Here is a 20,746-nt window from a genome sequence, read left to right as displayed (position 1 = left end):
TGTTGCATACCCACCACCCAAAGTCAGATTGTCCTCTGTCACCTTCTATCTTGTTTTCTTTGTGCCCCTCCCACCCCCTATCCCTCTCCCATTCCCTCCTCCCCCCCGTAACCACCACACTCTTATCAATGTCTCTTAGTTTCACTATTATGTCCCACCTACGTATGGAATAATATAGTTCCTGTTTTTTTCTGATTTACTTATTTCGCTTCGTATCATGTTATCAAGATCCCACCATTTTGCTGTAAATGTTCCGATGTCATCATTTCTTATGGCTGAGTAGTATTCCATAGTGTATATGTGCCACATCTTCTTTATCCAGTCATCTATTGATGGGCTTTTTGGTTGTTTCCATGTCCTGGCCACTGTGAACAATGCTGCAATAAACATGGGGCTGCATGTGTCTTTACGTATCAATGTTTCTGAGTTTTGGGGATATATACCCAGTAGAGGGATTGCTGGGTCATAAGGTAGTTCTATTTTCAGTTTTTTGAGGAACCACCATACTTTCTTCCATAATGGTTGTACTACTTTACATTCCCACCAACAGTGTATGAAGGTTCCTTTTTCTCCACAGCCTCTCCAACATTTGCTATTACCTGACTTGCTAATAACAGCTAATCGAACAGGTGTGAGGTGGTATCTCATTGCCGTTTTGATTTGCATTTCTCTAATAGCTAAAGAAGATGAGCATCTTTTCATATATCTGTTGGCCATTTGTATTTCTTCCTGGGAGAAGTGTCTATTCATATCCTCTTCCCATTTTTTTATTGGATTGTTTGTTTGTTTGTTGTTGAGTTTTATGAGTTCTTTGTATATTTTGGATATTAGGCCCTTATCTGAGCTGTTGTTTGAAAATATCATTTCCCATTTAGTTGGCTTTCTGTTTATTTTGTTATCAGTTTCCCTTGCTGAGCAAAAACTTCTTAGTCTGATGTAGTCCCATTCATTAATTTTTGCCTTCACTTCTCTTGCCATTGGAGTCAAATTCATAAAATGCTCTTTAAAACCCAGGTCCATGAGTTGAGTACCTATGTCTTCTTCTATGTACTTAATTGTTTCAGGTCTTATGTTTAGATCTTTGATCCATTTTGAGTTAATTTTTGTACAGGGGGAGAGACTGTAGTCCAGTTTCATTCTTTTGCATGTGGCTTTCCAGTTTTCCCAGCACCATTTATTGAAGAGGCTTTCTTTTCTCCATTGTGTGTTGTTGGCCCCTTTATCAAAAATTATTTGACTATATATATGTGGTTTTATTTCTGGACTTTCTATTCTGTTCCATTGGTCTGAGTGTCTATTTTTCTGCCAATACCATGCTGTTTTGATTGTCGTGGCCCTATAATAGAGTTTGAAGTCAGGTATTGTAATGCCCCCAGCTTCATTCTTTTTCTTTAGGATTGCTTTGGCTATTCGGGGTTTTTTATAGTTCCATATAAATCTGATGATTTTTTGCTCTATTTCTTTAAAAAATGTCATTGGAATTTTGATGGGAATTGCATTAAATTTGTATATTGCTTTGGGTAATATAGCCATCTTGATTATATTTATTCTTCCTAGCCAAGAACAAGGTATATTCTTCCATCTCATTATATCTTTTTCGATTTCCCTTAACAATGGTTTATAGTTTTCATTATATAAGTCCTTTACATTCTTTGTTATGTTTATTCCTAAGTATTTTATTTTTTTTGTTGCAATCGTGAAGGGGATTATTCTTTTGAGTTCCTTCTCAGTTGTTTCATTGTTGGCATATAGAAAGGCTATTGACTTCTGTATGTTAATTTTGTATCCTGCGACCTTACTGTATTGGCTTATTGTTTCTAGTAGTCTTTTTGTGGATTCTTTGGGGTTTTCGATGTATAGGATCATATCATCTGCAAAAAGTGATACCTTTACTTCTTCTTTTCCGATATGGATGCCTTTTATTTCGTTGTCTTGTCTGATTGCTCTGGCTAGAACCTCTAGTACCACATTAAATAAGAGTGGAGAGAGTGGACAACCCTGTCTTGTTCCTGATTTAAGGGGGAAAGCCTTCAGTTTAGTGCCATTTAATATGATGTTAGCTGATGGTTTATCATATATGGCCTTTATCATGTTGAGATATTTTCCTTCTATACCCATTTTGTTGAGAGTCTTAAACATAAAATTGTGTTGTATTTTATCGAAAGCCTTTTCTGCGTCTATTGATAAGATCATGTGGTTTTTGTTCTTTGTTTTGTTGATATGGTGTATTACATTAACCGTTTTACGTATGTTGAACCATCCTTGAGATTCTGGGATGAATCCCACTTGATCATGATGTATTATTTTTTTAATATGTTGTTGTATTCGATTTGCTAGTATTTTGTTTAGTATTTTAGCATCTGTATTCATTAGAGATATTGGTCTGTAGTTTTCTTTTTTTGTGCCATCCTTGCCTGGTTTTGGTATGAGGGTTATGTTGGCCTCATAAAATGTGTTTGGAAGTATTGCTTCTTCTTCAATTTTTTGGAAGACTTTGAGTAGAATAGGAACCAAGTCTTCTTTGAATGTTTGATAAAATTCGCTGGTATAGCCGTCAGGGCCTGGACTTTTATTTTTGGGGAGGTTTTTAATGTTTTTTTCTATTTCTTCTCTACTGATAGGTCTGTTTAGGCTTTCTGCTTCTTCTTGACTCAGTCTAGGAAGGTTGTATTGTTCTAGGAATTTATCCATTTCTTCTAGGTTGTTGAATTTAGTGGCATAAAGTTTTTCATAGTATTCTACAATAATTCTTTGTATATCTACGGTGTCCGTGGTGATTTCTCCTCTTTAATTTTGGATTTTGTTTATATGAGTTCTTTCTCTTTTTTCCTTGGTAAGTCTTGCCAAGGGTTTGTCAATTTTGTTGATCTTTTCAAAGAACCAGCTCCTTGTTCTATTAATTTTTTCTATAGTTTTTCTGTTCTCTAATTCATTTATTTCTGCTCTGATTTTTATTATCTCCTTTCTTCGGCTGGTTTTGGGTTGTCTTTGTTCTTCTTTTTCTAGTTCCTTAAGGTGGGAATTTAAGTGGTTCACTTGGGCTCTCTCTTGTTTGTTCATATATGCCTGAAGCGATATGAACTTCCCTCTTATCACTGCTTTTGCTGCATCCCATAGATTCTGATATGTCGTATTGTCATTTTCATTAGTCTGTATATATCTTTTGATCTCTGCACTTATTTCTTCTTTGACCCATTCATTTTTTAAAAGTATGTTGTTTAGTTTCCACATTTTTGTGGGATTTTTTTCCTCTTTTTTGCAGTTGAATTCTAGTTTCAAGGCTTTATGGTCAGAAAATATGCTTGGTACAACTTCAATTTTTCTGAATTTGCTGATGTTGTTTTTGTGGCCCAACATATGGTCAATTCTTGAGAATGATCTATGTACACTGGAGAAAAATGTATACTCAGTCACTTTGGGATGAAATGTCCTGTAGATGTCTATCATATCCAGGTGCTCTAGTGTTTTGTTTAAGGCCACTATGTCTTTGTTGATTCTCTGTTTGGATGACCGATCTAGAGCCGTCAGCGGTGTATTGAGGTCTCCAAGTATGATTGTATTTTTGTCAGTTTTTGTTTTAAGATCAATAAGTAGCTGTCTTATATATTTTGGTGCTCCTTGGTTTGGTGCATATATATTAAGAATTGTTATGTCTTCTTGATTCAGTGTCCCCTTAGCCATTATGAAATGGCCATTTTTGTCTCTAAGTACTTTTCCTGTCTTGTAGTCAGCATTATCCGATATGAGTATTGCTACACCTGCTTTTTTTTGGATGTTATTTGCTTGGAGTATTGTTTTCCAGCCTTTCACTTTGAATTTGTTTTTATCCTTGTTACTTAGATGAGTTTCCTGTAGGCAGCATACAGTTGGATTTTCTTTTTTAATCCATTCTGCTACTCTGTGCCTTTTTATTGGTGAGTTTAATCCATTTACATTTAGTGTAATTATTGATACTTGTGAGTTCCCTATTGCCATTTTATATCTTGCTTTCTGTTAGTTTTGTGTCTTGTTTGATCCTTCTCTTTCGTTTTTCTATCTTTTGTTTTTATTTGGTTGTATTCCATACATCTTTCCTCTGTTGCTATCTTTTTTATCTCATGTGCTTCTGTGGTGGTTTTTTCAATGGTGGTTACCTTTGAGTAATGAAAAGGGTCCCTACCCTGTTCATTGTAGCGAACTATTTTGTGAGTACTTTTGCACTCCATCGTCCTTTGCTACTGTTAATCTCCGTCTTCTCCCCCTCTTTCTTTTTGTTGTTGTCACAGTTTAAATTTGGTTTTATTGTGTTCTTCTTGGAGCTTTTACTTGTGGCTCTGTTTTTTTTTGTTCTTTGTATCTGATTGGAGAACCCCCTTTAGTAATTCCTGGAGTGGGGGTTTTCTGATGATAAATTCCCTCATCTTTTCTGTATCTGTGAATGTTTTTATTTCTCCTTCGTATTTGAAGGATAGCTTTGATGGGTATAGTATTCGTGGCTGAAAGTTCCTCTCTTTCAGGACTTTAAATATTGGGGTCCACTCTCTTCTAGCTTGTAGAGTTTCTGCTGAGAAATCTGATGATAATCTAATGGGCCTTCCTTTATATGTTGTATTCTTCTTTTCCCTGGCTGCCTTGAGAATTTTTTCTTTGCTGTTGGTTTGTGTCAATTTCATTATGATATGCCTTGGAGTAGGTTTGTTGGGGTTAAGAAAACTTGGAGTTCTGTTTGCTTCTTGAACTTGAGGCTTTAGTTCTTTCCACAGGCTTGGGAAGTTCTCATCAATTATTTGTTTAAGTATGTTCTCCATTCCATTTTCTCTCTCTTCTCCCTCTGATATACCTATTATTCTTATGTTATTCTTTTTGATGGAGTCAGATAATTCTTGTAGGGCTATCTCATTTTTTTAAATTTTTGAGTCTCTTTCTTCTTCTCTCTGTTGTGCCTCAAGTTGCTTGTCTTCTATTTCACTAATCCTCTCTTCTATCTGACCTGTTCTATTAGCTAAGCTTGTTACTTCGTTTTTCAGCTCGTGAATTGAGTTTTTCATCTCTGTTTGATTTGTTTTTATAGTTTCAATTTCCTTGGACATATATTCTTTGTGTTCATGGAGTTGTTTTCTGAGCTCCCTATATTGCCTTTCTGTGTTTTCTTGTATATCTCGGAGGATTTTTAGGATTTCTATCTTGAATTCTCTGTCATTTAGCTCCAAGGTTTCCAATATATTAAATTTTTTCTCCATAGATTTTTCCTCATCTAGCTGTGTTACCTCTCTTTCTTTTGTATCCATGATATTCGATTTTCTCTTCCTTAATGGCATCTGAGGGTGGTTTTGTTGATAGTATTAATGAGATTTAATAAAGAATAAAAAGTTAAAAAAAATAAAAAAATAACAAATCGAAAAGAGTTGTTTTTTTTTAAAAAATTAATAATGAAATAAAGAAAAATAAAATAAAATAAAAATTTTTTAAAAATTTTTTAAAAAAGGAAATTATTCCCCCCCTCTTTTTTTCCTCTCCTCTCCTCTCCCCTCTTTCTTGAGAAAATCTTGTGGTGGACTGTGAGTTATAACAAACAATGCCTGTGATGGAGGGCCTGAATTGGGGAAAAGTAATAAAGGGGCAAAAAAGTGAGAAAGAAAAAAAAAAAAAAAAAAAAAAAAAAAGGAAAAAGAAAAAAAAAAGAGCGTATGGACCCACAAAAAGCAAATAAGGAAAAAATTTGGGTCAAGAATAAAATGATTTGCTTTTAGGTGTTGGTTTTCTAAGAGTTATGATGAGAGGAATAAGAGGAAAATGGAAAAATGGGGGGACAAATTAAAAACTTACTATTGTATTTAGTGGAACAAGAACTAGATAATATGGAGAGCCAGGGATGGGAGCACTGCTAGTGAGTTAAAAAGGTGAAGTAAAAACCCCCCAAAATGCCACAAACATAGGTTTGAGTCCCAGATAAGATAATTTGTTTGTTATTGAGGTTTGAATGAGAGGAGATGTAAAGGAGAAAGGAAGAAACTAATATAGAGGGAGAAAAGAAAGAGAGAGAGAGAAAAAAAGAGGGAACCACTAAAAGAAGAAAAAAGAAAGGAGAGAGAGAGAGAGATTTAAGGGTTTTGGAGTGCAACCCTCATAGAGAGAAAGGAAGAGAAGAGAAATGATAATGGGAGATGTAACACTTGTGGGTAGTGTAGTTCAAGGAGAGGAGAGAGTAAGACCGGTAGAGAGTTAATCGGCCAAATTGGAGGAGGAAAAAAAAAAGTCTCAAGAATGAAGATAAGAGAAACAAACGAACAAATATAATAAAATGGGATAGGTTATAAAGTCTGCAGATTATTCTTGATTTTGAGAGGTTATCTTCTTGCTTTTTCTTTTCTCTCCCTCTTCCTGGTCGGTGACTCTGTACCCCGGGTTCTGCCCCTTTGGCACGCTCAGGTAGAGGTTTGCAGTTGATAAGTCTCTATGGCAATGTCATGTATTGTGCTTTATTCTCGTTGGGAGTCGAGGCTCATTAGCATTTATAGGCTCTGACAGTGAGAGAGTGCGTGTTCCTGGAGCCTTTCTCCTAGTCTTTCCTTCCTCAATTAGTAGCCTGATAGTCCAGGTATGGGGTTGCTGCTGCCTCTGCCTGGATAGTAAGAGGCTCAAATTGCTGGCAACTCCCCACTCTATTTCCACTCAGCACAGGGCTCTGGGTAAGGCTCAGTCAGTCAGAGCTGCTAGCATAATCAGGCGGGCTTTCCGCCCACTGGAAGACCTCTGGCTCTGCCACTCTATCCGGTAACACAAGCGGGCGCCCACTTCCGGGGCACTTGGAGGAAACTCTCACTCACTGTCTGCAACCAGGATATCCGGCCAGCAGTCTCACGCTCTGAGTGAAACCCCCAACCGCAGGGAAAAGTTGCAGCGTTGGAATTGAGTCTCGCTCCGTCCCCGTGTGCGGCTTTTGCAAAGCGCTGGGGCGGCCCGAGATTCCACTTTGGCCCACACAAAGGCCCCTGACTCTGCCCCTCTGTGCGATAACACGGGCGCGCACTGCCGAGGCACTCGGAGGAATCGCTCACTCCTTATCTGCGCGCGCAAACCAGGATATGAGGCCGGCCGTGGTTCCCTCTGAGTGAAACCCTCACCAGCACGGAAAATCTCCACCGTTGGGATTAGTTCTCACTCCCTCCCGTGCGTTGCTTTCCCAGGGCGCTGGGGCTGCCCAGAGACTCTGCCCTCGGCCCACAGAAAGGCCTCTGACCCTGCCTCTCCGTGGGGCAACACGGGCACCCACTTACGCGGCTTAGGAAGAAATCTCTCTTCCACTAACTGCGCACCGACCAGGAGACCGGGTAAAATGGCCGCTCCGCTTGTCTTTCTTTGTTTGGGTTTGGCACGAGTGTTAGCTTGTATTGCCCGGGTTGCCACAGGATCAGATTTTCCTCAGCTTGGATCTCTGAGCCACAGCCTGGTTCGGCCGTTTTTGCTGCGGCGGCCTGGATCTATTCACCCCCTTTGCCCGCCTCAGTTTCTATATTCACAGTTACCAGAGAAAGCCGCCCTGTTTAGGTTAGTGAGGAAGGTGGAGCATTTCTTACTCCCTATTTCCTTCGGGGTTTGGTTATATATTTAGCCAATTTTTCACTCAATCATACCTTTGGGTGTATTGCGAAGAATCTGGAAGCTCCAAGTATAGGTTTTTCTGTTTCTGGTTGAAGATCTTGTTGAGTTTTGGGGGAGATTTATCGGTATCGCTTCCTACTCCGCCATTACTCTCAATTTCAACATTTTAATGTGGACTGAGATAAACATTTATTAATGTACAAACTGAGTCTTCATTTTTATAAATGATTGATGTTTCGTATATTTACTGTAGAGAAATTGTCCTGAATTTTTGAAAGTTTGTAAAAAAGATTTTTTTATAGTGTTCTAAATGTTAATTGGCTGTTATTTATGTCAGTGGGCTTATTTGGCATTGACACCTTGCCCAAAGGAGTCTGGTTATTTTTTTTTTTCAAAGTCAAAAGCTAAGAAAACTAGAGAAATTCAGAGCAGTTAAAGAAAAAGACAGGAATAAAATAAATGCTCTTTGGGAAAAAGGGAACAAAATTTTAGACTTCCAATATTAATTACATTATATTTTCTACAACATCAATAATACCCTGGCCTGTTGGTTCAGTGGTAGAGTGTTGGCCTGGCATGTGGATGTCTCGGGTTCTATTCCTGGTAAGGGCACACAGGAGAAGTGACTATCTGCTTCTTCACCCTTCCTACTCCCCCTTTACTCTTTCTCTCTCTTCCCCTCTTGCAGCCATGGCTCAATTGATTTGAGCGCATTGGCCCCCTGGGTGCTAAAGATGGATGGCTCCATGTTGTCTCTGCTCAGGTGCTAAATATAGCTTGGTTATAAGAATGGCCCCAAATTGGTAGAGCGTTGGCCCCAGACAGGGGTAGCTGAGTGGGATCCTGGTCGGGGCACATGTAGGACTCTGTCTCTGTATTTTCTCTTCTTTCACTTGGAAAAGAAGAAAAAAATCAATTCTATTTTTTGATGATTGTTGCTTAGACTAGTTCTGGTACAAATAGATTATTACACCATTTCTTTTTTTAGCGTTAAAATAAAAATTTATTTTTTCTTCAATAGAAGTAGTTTATTTAATATTATGTTTATTTTAAAATTAAATTTATTGTGGTGATATTGGTTAATAAAATTATATAGATTTCAAGTGTGCAAGTCTATGATATAGCATCTGTATATTGCATTGTGTGCCCACTACTCATCAGACCAAACTGCTTGAAGTTGGAGTATACTGGCAACCCCAGACACTCCCAGTGATTAAATTTTAGGCACATCTGTAATTGATTGAGGGACTACCAGTGTGCATTAGATCAAAAATTGGGAAAACTCTTTAGATTAAATAATAATAAAGCAATATGGATTAAGCCAGTAATATTTTCATTATCTCTGAAGGAATATTTAATGTATAGCTTATTTTGGTCACATCCATTCAGAATCATTATCTTCTGAATTGACAGCAAATGTGTAATCAATCTTGACTGGTGGACTGATTTTCTGTGGATGTCCTAAGTTACTAACTTGTTATAGTTCTTTTAGTAAAACCTCAAGCACTTTATTTTTCTATGCCTATTATTATTTATATATGTATGTTTAATAGAATAAAGAGTATGAGTAGGACCATTCTAAAAACAAAGAAGCTACTTTATAAGGTAAAACTGTCTCAGATAAGGTTTTTTGATATATGTTTAAAGTTATACTTGAAATTCATGTCACCACTACTTAAGGTCCACCGGGTATTGTTCTTTGTATATTCAAAACTATCTAGGTGTTAGTGGATTTGTTTTCCTTACAATTACTTTATTAGTGGCAATGTATCTAAATTCACTATCAAGAACATTCCACTTGATTGTGGTAGCACTTATTTATCTGTATTTTTCAAGGAAATGTTTATGTAGGTAGACTTTACATCAAAAATTAATATTTATTTTTAAAATGTAGGTGGTATTCTTTTTTATTTTCTTTTTCTTTCTTTTTTTTTTTAGAGAGAGAGAGGGATAGACAGATACAGACAGACAAGAAGGGAGAGAAATGAGAAGTATCAACTCATAGTTGTGGCACCTCAGTTGTTCATTGATTGCTTCCTCCTATGTGCCTTGACCAGGGGGCTACAGCTGAGCCAGTGACCCCTTGGTCAAGCCAGTGATATTAGGCTTCAAGCCAATGACCATGGAGTCAGTTATGTCTCTGATCCCATGCTCAAGCCATTGACCCCGTTCTCAAGCCGGTGAGCCCACACTCAAGCCAACAACCTCAGGATTTCGAACCTGGGTCCTCAGTGTTCCAGGCCGATGCTCTATCCATTGCATCACTGCCTGGTCAGGCATAGCTGGCAATTTTTAAATTTGATGTTAACTATCTACCTGGATAACAGAAGCAGTGAGCTTGTAGTTTTTATGTTCATATCTTCTAGTTTGCTTGTCATTTTTCATGTTGTCAGCTTCTTTGCACCCATGTGACTTTTGTTTCTAATCTGCTTTATGTTTACAGACTTCTAAATCAATGTGCCTGAGGGTGGTTCTAACCTTTGCTACAAACTCTTACCCACCATAAATGTCAGCAGTTAAGGTGTGCTTTCTGTATTGACTCTGTATTTATTAATCTCACCTCTTTTGCCTGCTTCTGGGTTGTACATCTATATTCTGGCTGATACTTTTTGTATATAATTTCATGTTTCAGTCAGTGTACTTTCTGAGCCAGCCTTTGATATAAAATGTACCTTGCTTTACCTATAAATTGTAGAGATTTTTTTTAAGTTCCTAAAAATTTATCAAACATCATTTTTTTTAAATTTTATTCTTTTTTAATGGGGCGACATCAATAAATCAGGATACATATATTCAAAGATAACAAGTCCAGGTTATCTTGTCGTTCAATTATGTTGCATACCCATCACCCAAAGTCAGATTGTCCTCTGTCACCTTCTATCTAGTTTTCTTTGTGCCCCTCCCCCTCCCCCTTTCCCTCTCCCTTTCTCCCCTCCCCCGTAACCACCACACTCTTATCAATGTCTCTTAGTTTCACTTTTATGTCATACCTATATATGGAATAATGCAGTTCCTGTTTTTTTCTGATTTACTTATTTCACTTTGTATCATGTCAAACATCATTTTTAAAGTGTCACAAGCTTAAGAACACAAGATGCAGTTATATATTAAATAATATGAAGTCTATATGGGACATATTTGCATGTGTAAAATATACATCTTAAATTTCTACTTACCAAAAATCTAAATTCAATTATAGACTAATATTTAAATGATTGTACCCATCTTTACTAGATTTCTTAGGAGTTTCCACTTTTTGTTTTTATAGTATGCCTTTTGTTATTCTTATTTGAATTTTATGTCAGTTTCAAATAGTCTTTCTAAAGTTACAAAGCCTTGACTTCATTTATTGGAATGATCAATGGGGATGGATGACAGTAATTTACATTTTAAAAATAGAACAAGTTTTATTTGGCTTCTTAATTTTTTAACCTCTTATTTACCCTTCAAAAGAAACATTTTAGTAACTATAGTTATACAAAAATCTAATTGGAATTGATTGATTTTAAATCGGCTTGATGTGACCTAAAATGCAGTAAAAATACTTTTGGAAAAGCAAAAAGTTTGAAGATAGTTTAGTTAAAACACTAATTGAGAAAACTTGATTAAGGATTATTAATGGATTACAAGTATAGAAAATATTTTTATAATCTTTTTATTATTATTAAGTGAGAGGTGGGGAGACAGAGACTGACTCTCATATACACCCTAACTAGGATCCACCCGGCAAGCCCCAACTAGGTGATGTTCTGCCCGGCTGGGTCGTAGCTGCATTGCTCAGTAACCGAGCTATTTTAGCACCAAAGGCCGAGGTCTTGAAGCCATCCTCAGTGCCCGGAGCCAGCTTTACTCGAACCATATAAGTCATGGCTGCAGGAGAGAGAGAGATGGGAGTGGGAGTGGGGGTGGGAAAGGGTAGAGAAGCAGATGGTCACTTCTCCTGTGTGCACTGACTGAAGTTGAACCTGGGACTTCCACATGCTGGGCCAACACTCTACCGCTAAGTAAACTGGCCAGAGCATATTGTTACCATTTTAATGATGGGAGGCTTTTGTTTTTTTGTTTTATGAATTTCTGATTCAGGGCTGAATGATTCTAATTTAGTTTCAGCTTTATGTACTGTGAGTGGTTTATGTTTTAGGACCTTGGATTAACCATACTACTATTCTGCTTTATGGACAGTGACATTTTCTTTATTTTCTCTTCTCAGGAAATTGTGGCCGCAGAGAAGAGGAAACAGACTGTCACAGAGCAAGTGATGATAGACCACCTGTCGTCTAGGTGAGAGTCAGTCACTGCTAATAGAAATCCACTTAGAAAGTTTTCGTTAAATTTCTTTATTCCTGATGACCCATATCCTTCATCAATCAACAAGTTGCTAACTCAGACATTCCCAGACTTTCTCTGCTCAATGAAATACACTCATTTTGTTTTAGTACTTTTTCACAGCACTCCTAGTCCAACAGAAATACCCATCAGTTCCATTTATTAAATATTTATGTCTAAACAACTTAATGAGTATTTATATCCTAACAATTTAATGGCTTTTTGAAAAGAAAAAAACCACACATAAATGAAAAAAAAATTTTTTTATGTAGTACTATGTGGCCATAAAAAAGAAGGAAATCTTATCTTTTGTGACAGCATGGATAGACTTGGAGATTATTATGCTAAGTGAAATAAGCCAGTCAGAGAAAGACAAATACTATATGATCTCACTTATTTATAGAATCTAATAAACACAATAAACTGATGAACAAAATAGAAACAGAGGCATGGACACATGAAACAGATGGACAGGTGTCTGAGAGGTGAAGGATGAGGGGATTGCATGAGAGAAGTGAAGGGATTAGCTAATATATATATTAAAATATATGTTAAAATAAAGATATTTTATTTATATATGATATATATATATATGACACATAGATACAGACAACAGGGTGGCAATAGCAAAGGGGAAAAAATGACCGGAGAGATAAGGGGAGGAGGGGAAATGGGATGGGGAAATGGGGTCGAGAAAGACTTTGCTTGGAGTGGAGTATACATGATGCTGTGTGTAGATGGTGTTATATTGAGTTGTACACTTGAAACCTCTATGGTTTGGTAAACCATGTAATTCCAATAAATTAAAAATAAATTTAAAAATAACCATAGTTACTTACTAATGGGATGCATACACCATTTTGGGCATTGCACAGTCTTTAAAACCTTAGAACTGTTAAAGACTCTCACTTTTTGGTTTTTATCACAGGACTGTAGAGAGCCCAGCTTTGCAAAGATGAGATATCATTGAAGAAATGTATCTTACTGAAACCATGAGTTACTTTGAGCCAGTAGTTCATGTTGTGTCCAATAAATATCAAATACTGTGTTTTCCTAAAAAATTAAAAATATTCTTCAGTGTCCCTGGGAGTTCTGTGGGCATCCTAAAGTGACTTGGTGTGCAATTTGGGAACTATGGGACTAACCATAGAAATTGTAAAATGTAATCTAAATTTAATAATTCTTATAAAACTATGTAAAGTTTTAGCACCCTCTGTGCTAAATTGCATGAGAAGGTGTAACTATTGCAAGATTTCAGAAGAGCCTGGACTATTCTAAGATGTCTTTCTGGAAGAAGTGAGACAAGTTTAGCTTTGAATTGTTTCATTAGGTGTTGGAGAGAAAGAATGATGTTCTATGTGCATGTTTTTCAGTAAATTATTTGAAATAATTAATTATACTTAAACACTTCAATGTATCTCCTTCCATTATCTTATGAAGTCACCTTATTAATGTTTCTACCCCCACCATGCTGCCACAAGTTGATTATTCATCTACTATTACAACTATATAATTCTGATAGCAGTGTAAATTTTCATTCACATATGGGCTTTTTCAACTGCTCACAAATAAGTGAATGCTAGCACAATGGACGATCCCATTGACTTGTCAAACTTTGTGTTTTGCTGTATAGGGCTGTAATCAGTGATCCAGAACAAAATTTAACCACTGAGAAACAAGAAAGTTCTTGTATCTGTCCAGATTCAAACACAGCGCCTTTTCGATTTAGGAAAGGAACACTGCATGAAACAAAGTAAGAAGAGTTTACTTGTATAAAATGAGGATGTAGTATTTATATATGTACTTTTAAAAATGTTATTTTGTGTCCAACTGAAAAGAATTTGGCTTTTTTCTATTTAAAAGAAAATGGATTTTTGGAGTTTAGATTCTAGTCCTTCCACTTTAAGTTATTGGACTCAAGTTGATCCTCCAGGTTTTCTATTTGTAATGTAAGGATGACAGCCACAACCTTGGGAAATAATATTTTTCTCCTCCTGTATAAAATATATGATACTGTAACTGAGACATTGGAATGAACACAATATAAATTGGATGAATTTCATTGATATATAATACATTCAAAGTTAGTGTTATTTAAAAGTTATTATTTTAGCCTTGGGCAATTGGCTCAATGGTAGGGCATTGGCCCAGCATGTGGAAGTCCCAGGTTCAATTCCAGGTCAGAGCTCACAGGAAAAGCGACCATCTGCTTCTCCAATTCTTTCCCCTTCTCTCTTTCTCTTTTTCCTCCCTTCTCATCCTTCACTCATGGATTGAATGGTTAGAGCAATTTGGCCTGAGGTACTGAGGATGGGCCATGGCTTCACCTCAGGCACTGAAATGGCTCAGTTCTGAGCAACAGAGCAACATCCCAGATGGGCAGAGCATTGCCCCCTTGTGGGCTTGCTGGGTCATTCTCGGTCGGAGCACATGCAGGAGTCTGTCTCTCTGCCTTCCTGCCTCTCACTTAATAAAATTAAAAAAAAATTAAAATTATTATTTTACTTTGTGGCTTATATAATCTTTAGATTGGTATAGACTTCCACAGTCCTCTGGTGTATTTCACTTAAATTTTTCAAAAACATCACTGACTATTAGTATCTGGCCTCTGCTGTAATAGACATAGAAAATTTACCAGTTCCTTCAGTAATTCCTTTATATTTTTAGACAGCTGTAATTGTTGGGCTGTTACTCTCTTAAACTTTTATCTTTTTGTTTTATTCTTATTTTCTGGAAGCTTTACTTTTCATAACTTTAAATATTTGAATGTATCATGTATTAATTTCCTATTGCTGCTGTAACAAATGACCACAAACGGTATTTTAAAGCAACACCAGTTTATTCTCTTATACTGTAGTTCTAGAGGTCAGAAATGTAAGATCAGGATCTTGACAAGATGCATTTCTTCTGGGGCTTCAGGGGAAAACCTGTCTCCAGTGCATTTTTTATCTTTAAGGGCTACCTTAGAGGCTCGTGGCCTCTTCTTTAATCTTCCACGCCAGCAATGGCTGGTCAAGTCTTCCTCATGTTATCTCACTCTGACACTCTTGTCTTACATATACCTCTACTTTTCCCTTATAAAGACCTGTGTGATTCATGTGTATGTGCAAATAATTTTTGACAAAGGACCCAGAAACATTCAATGGAGAAAAAAAGCCTCTTTAATAAATGGTGCTGGGAAAATTGGAAAGCCACATGCAAAAAGATGAAACTCGACTACAGTTTGTTCCCATGTACATAAATTAATTCAGAATGGATCCAAGACCTAAATATAAGATCTGAAACAATAAATTGTGTAGAAGAAAACATAAATACTGAACTTATGGATCTTGGTTTTAGGGAAGAGGTTATCAATTAGATGCCAAAGGCAGGGAAGTAAAGGGAAAAATAAATGAATGGGACACTATTAAACTAAAAAGCTTTTGTATAACAATGAAACAGACAACAAAATGAAAAGACAAGCAACCAAATAGAAGATGTTTGCAAATAACAGTTCCAATAATAAGTTAATATCCAAAGTATATAAAGGACTCATACAACGCAACACCAAACAAACAAACTATCCAATTAAAAAATGGGAAGAGGACATGAACAGACACTTCTCCCAAGAAGACATACCAAATGGCCAACAGATATATGAAAAAATGCTCAACTTCACTAGCTGTTAGGGAAATGGAAATCAAAACCAAAATGAGAGACCACCTCACACCTGTTAGAATGGCTATTATCAACATGACAAGTACCAGTACCCCAACCTCCACCCTTTGTGTTATCTCCCAGTTACTATCTACTTTCTCTGCCACAGGGGCTTGGTCTCTCTCTTCTGATATCATGAATTTTAATTGCCTGGTGATGGATGCACTTAGATGAACTCACAAAATTTAGACTCTGTACCTGGCTTCTTTTGTTCAACATTATGTTTATGCATTTTATCCATGTTATTATATGTAGTTATCCTTTATTTTCATTGGTGTACAGTATTTCATTGTATAAATATACCACATTTTATTTATAAACAGATGGTAGTGGACATTTGGCTCTTTATGAGTAATGCCGCCATGAAATTTTATGCTTGCTTTTTGATGAACATCTGTACTCACTTCTGCTCAGTTCATATTTAGGAGTGGAATTGCTGGAATATTTAGTATGCATATGTTCAGCTTTAAAACATATCGCCAGTATTTTCCAAAGTGTTCATTTTAATTAGCACTGTCATCAGTAGCAGGAGAGGGTGCTACTTGAACCATATATTTGCCCATGCTTGGTATTGTCTATATTTTTTATTTTAGTTCTTATGGGGATGTATTGGTAATTTTAATTTATATTTCACTGGATATTAATGGAATCTAGCACTTTTACATATGTATATTGGTCATCTAAATATATTCTTATGTGAACTTTCCTGCGAGTCTCTTTCGGTCACCATTTTCATATTGATTGTAGAACTTGTTTATAATTCTAGTTATAATTCTCTTTTAGTTATACCATATTCCCCATGTACAGGACACACCCTTTTTCAAAAAATTTAGGGTCTATAAACTGGGTGTGTCTTATACAGTGGTTGTAGATGTTTTTACTTGCATTTCTCTCTTTTTTATGCGGATTAAAAGTTGTATGAATTTTATGATGAATAAAACTTGAGTTCAATAACTTTATGTAATATCATATTAAGTGACCAATCATCCTCCTTTAGGGAGGACAGTCCTTCTTTTGTAAGTTCCATCCTCCCTCGAAAAGTGTCCTCCTACATGTCCTCCTTTTTTGTATTGGAAGACTGATCTGTAAATGTCCGTATTTGATCGATGCAGAGTCAATCCATCGTGTGTGATGTGACATATTTGTATCTAAATGAGTACTTTTTTCTTACAATTGTTATTAAAAATTAATAGGCATGTGAACATAATTACAATATAAAATATTACAAATGTTTTTATTATGCATTTATCGTATTATAGTATATTATTGTTGCAATGAATAAAATGTTTCTGTTATTTATGATTTTGTTTTCTTCCATTTATTTTTGTCCTCCTTTTCATTGTAAAAAGTTAGTCACCTTAGTAATATTTTTTTTTTTCAAATTTCAGGGCCCAAAATTAAGGTGCATCTTATAAATGGGGAAATACGGTATTTGTTGTACATACATTTTCCTACTCTGTGGTGACCCTTACTTTCTTTTGGTCAGAGCACTTAATTTCAGTGTAGACCAGTTTGCCATTCTTTCCATTTGTTTTTAGTTTCCTTTTTATCTTCCTTAAGAAATCTCCTACCACAAACTCATTATCTCTCCAATTTATGCCCTTTATGTCATATAGCACGGTGTTAAAAATGCATGGTAGGTTTCTAGGCCTTTTCATTAGTCTCATATGTCTGTAACATATTCTTGCACCAATAGTATTCTATCTGAATTAGTATTGCTTTATATTAAATACTTGTAGCTTGTTTAGCTTCAACAAGGTCTTTAATAGAAATTTTTGAATTAGCTAGTCTAGTTCTATGAAAAATTCTACAGGAATATTGATTAAAATTATTGAATTTATGGATTTCATCCCCTCTCTCCCTTACTCATTATTCCCAGAGAAAGAGGAAAAAATTCTACCTGTACAGTATAGTGCAACCCTTCCTCTTGTCTTTCCCTTAGGGGTCAGCTGTTTGCAGAAGTACACATTCTCTCCAATGCATTAAGCTTTTCAACTTCTTCCCCAGTGGAAATTATTGGGTTAGTCTCTATAATTCTAGTGTCAAGGACTTAGCTTTTTGTTGCTGCATTCCTAAGCCATGGATGCCAAAGGCTTTATCAGTAATAAATTTTATATTTTCTTCTTCATTTGCTTAATTCTTATTTCTCTATTGGTCCAAAACTGGGTAGATTTTTGGTGCTGCTCATCAGATACCTAAATCCAAAACATGGAACTTTCCACTTATGATAGAAATGCCTATTTACTTTTATATTTTCAAAGAGACTCTAGACTCCTTGAAGCATTACTTCAACCTATTCCTGTTAAACTGAATTCTGTTCACCTTTGAGAAGCAGTATAATGGAATGGTTATGAGCAAGATGATTTTTTCTAGCTTTGCCGTGTACTAATTGTATGACTCTGTAAAATTTATTTGTGAAATGGGGATAATAATACTTCATGAAGTTATAGCAAGCATTAAATGAACTGATACACATTAAAGGGATTTTAATAACTAGTGTAATTAGTAACTATTATTAGTGCTGTTATTTTCTCAGCATTTAGAGTTGTGTATGGCAAATAATGGGCATTTGATAATCACATTAATACTAATGGATTACATTGAACTGAGACAACCAAGCTTTTATGGCTCTATTCGATGTTCACAAACTCATTTGGTTCACTCACTCATGTTGGCTGTATCTTGTTTACCTTTCATAGAGACCTAGATTTCACAGAGGTATGTCATTTCAAGGTACTATTCCCCCATGCACTTACTTACTATTTACATTATTGCAATGTTATTGAACCTGCAGGGAATACCATAAGGCTATTTAGAAAGGTGGGCAAAGATATATCTCTGAATCTTCAGATTTCTTAGCATAAAGGAGATTGTAGTGGTAAAGTGCCATGATTTGTGCATTTGGGTTATGCTCCATATTATTAAACAGAAATTTAAGAATAGCAGCCTTTGTGAGATCATTCAGTGTTGTCTGAAGGTCATATAAATTAAGTAACTGATTTGAGTTCTCATAACTGGACCAATTTCAAGCTAGAACCTCATCCAACACTCTTTTCCACTCTTCTGTTATTTTGGTAAGGAATGTTTTGAGCTACTCCTAACTGAAAACCAAACTGATAGTGGCTTAAACAAGTCAAGATTTATTTTCCATATACAGCTAGCTGATTGCAGGTTGTTGTTGGTTTTAGTTCAGTGGCTCAGAGATGGCAAAGCTCTGGGCTGGCTTCCTCGAGATCTTATTGGCCTTTCTGACATGGTTGCTTGATGGCTATAGAAGCTGCTAGCATCATAGCCTTGCCTTGTGCACAGGTGGGATTTTGCCATGTCACTTTGTTATCAGGACAAATCAAAGTCTTCCTTGGAAGTTTATTGACAGAACTGTGTCTCTCAGTCACCTAAAAAGGCCAAAAAACCAAATTCTATGGTGGAAGGGAGGCAAGGAGAGGAAGGCTAGAAATGCTTGTGGGGTTAGCACTATAGCCCTGCTAGTCACAAATGTGCTATCTTTGTTCGGTATTGACTTTTATAAGCACTGTTATACTATACATTCTATCATAAGAGTTATTTATGTTTTGCATACTATATTTTAGGGTTATTTTGTACGCATCTGCTACAATTAGCAGTCTGAAAAAAAAGAGGTTTATAATTTCATTTTAATGCACTCTGTGCATTTCAAAATATTAAGAACTTTATTGTACTTTTATTGTTTATGTCAAATGAATATAACTAAAATTTGTCAACAAATGTGTTTCTTAACAAAATAAGAACGCATTCTACACTCACTGAAAATATGCTTTCTCATAAAGTGCAATTTGATGGTAGGATCATATCAAGGTAAGTTATGATTTGTTTTAACTTTTTAATCTTATGATTATAAATTGTACTCTATTTTCAAATAAAAATAACAGTAATGAGATTAGTTAAATTTGTCACAAACAAGTGAAAATGTGAATTTAGAAGAAACATTTTTAGGTAATGTTTATCAGTTAATTTGTTACAAAAATTTTAAGAAGTATGAACTTAAAAGTATTTTAATTAGAAGTTATTTAAAATATGACCTTAAAATGACTTTCAAAACTAAGTGTAGAAGTGAGTTTTAAAAAGCTATATATTACTACTAGAAGATTCTAAAACACGTAAAACTTACTGTTATGTAAGCTGCTTTATATAATTTCATGGTAATTAATGGCTTAAGCTAACAGTAGATTATTGATAGATTCAAGATGACAAAGAAAATGATACTAAAATCTTTTTTCTGTTTTATAAACTTCCAATAAAACATAATGCTATTTGATATTTTTTCTGTACACTAATGGTAAAGTGTTTTTTTTTTTAAACTATCACGGTTGTTTAATGATTTGAATCTATCTTGGACAAAGGATAATAACTATACATCCTTGAGAGTGCTATCTTGCAAGCTCAACATATTTTAAATATCTTTCACTTTATCTTAAAAGTCTATATCAAATTAGTAATCTGTGTATTCACACTCATAGCAGTGTATGATAAGTTTCCCCGTACAAATCTGACTTAAATCGACCCTTTAGCAAGCAGGGGCATGCTTACCCTGTGGCTTCCCATAACGCTTGCTCATTGTCAAACACTCAAGGGAGTTCATATTATTCCTCTGATTTGATGATTTTAGCTTATTATTTTAATTAAAAACTATCCTATATAAAAATCTTTGATATTATTCCCTTTATCTAGAAATGGACATGATGCTTGCAGAGAACTGGTTGGGTTCTTTTTTATTCATGACCAGTCGCTTACAATTTATGAATATCGGCAATTTGGGAAAAATAGGTATGCCAGCCATAAAACACTGTTACAACTCTCAGGATGATTACTTCTGAGAGAAGGGAATAATTTTAAATTTTTGTCATTTAACTTCTAGAACAAATGTGCTTCCTTTTATTCAAAAAGACATTTATACTCATCAGCGTGGACGAAGAAAAGGAAAACGATACCAACTTGGTGATTTTTATATTGTAAGTTAAGTGTGTGCAGACAAATGTTTTCGTTCCAGATGTCAGATTTTGTGGGATCCTGTAGGGCTGGAGGAGAATGGTTTCTCATCTTCAGTTGATTTTCTCTCTTTCCTGGGCAGGTGCATTTATTTGTATGAATGGCTAATGGTTAATAT

General features: G+C 35.7%; 1 pseudogene; it reads left to right on the top strand.

Annotated features, from left to right (window-relative positions):
* The window catches only part of LOC136322311 (calcyphosin-2-like), a 134,891-nt pseudogene that overhangs the window by 28,252 nt on the left and 85,893 nt on the right, over positions 1-20,746 (top strand).

This window comes from Saccopteryx bilineata, chromosome 2 (assembly GCF_036850765.1).
Source record: "Saccopteryx bilineata isolate mSacBil1 chromosome 2, mSacBil1_pri_phased_curated, whole genome shotgun sequence".
NCBI lineage: Eukaryota > Metazoa > Chordata > Mammalia > Chiroptera > Emballonuridae > Saccopteryx > Saccopteryx bilineata.
Note: the sequence above shows the minus strand (reverse complement) of the source record. Positions and strands in the feature narration are given on the sequence as shown.